This window comes from Colobus angolensis, unplaced genomic scaffold (genome assembly GCF_000951035.1).
Source record: "Colobus angolensis palliatus isolate OR3802 unplaced genomic scaffold, Cang.pa_1.0 Scaffold109, whole genome shotgun sequence".
NCBI lineage: Eukaryota > Metazoa > Chordata > Mammalia > Primates > Cercopithecidae > Colobus > Colobus angolensis.
In genome coordinates this window covers 472,393-473,259 of record NW_012111919.1, presented here as the reverse complement: position 1 = coordinate 473,259, position 867 = coordinate 472,393, and positions in this window count along the sequence as shown.

Genomic DNA, 867 nt, shown 5'->3' with positions numbered 1-867 from the left:
AAAAAAAAAAAAAAAAATTTTTTTTGTAAAGATGGCCTCTCACTATGTTGCCTAGGCTGGTCCCACTGATTATAGGTTCATTGATTGATATAATCCGTAAACTCCAGGTCTCTAGTGATCCTCCACCTCAGGTTCCCAAAGTGTTGGGATATTACAGGCATGAGCCACCATGCCCAGCCCTACACAGACATTTCAGTAGTTCAGTGATCTCTGAGCATTTTGCTGTCTTACTTCACCTAAAGGAGTTTGAATTTAAGTGGACACTTAGAGTGATCTAAGTTGTTGAGGGGAGAAAGGGCCTTGCTTTTCCCTATGAGGGGCTTGCTTTTCCCTATGTGCCCCTTTTATACTGGACAGTTTTGACACTCTACTTGAGGTATAAGAAGGAATTTGGAGGGAGTGTCCACTGTTCAGGGTATGAGTGAATACTTAGTAAATATTGTCTATTCTGCCTATTAATACAAATGTTGACTTTGAATGTGTTGTTGGATGTGCCTTGATGTAACTTTTTCTGTGTTAGTGCATCGCTTACTAATTTTTGAGTAGACTTTTTTTGTTTGTTTGTTTGTTTGAGACAGAGTTTTGCTCTTGTTCCCCAGGCTGGAGTGCAATGGCACAATCTCGGCTCACTGCAACCTCCACTTCCCAGGTTCAAGTGATTCTCCAGCCTCAGCCTCCCAAGTAGCTGGAACTATACAGGTGCCTGCTGCCACGCCCAGCTAAATTTTTTGTATTTTTAGTGGAGGGGCGGTTTCACCATGTTGGCCAGGCTGGTCTCAAACTCCTGACCTCAGGTGATCCACTCTCAAAGTGCTGGGATTACAGGTGCGCGCCACCACGCCTGGCTAATTTTTGTATTTTTAGTAG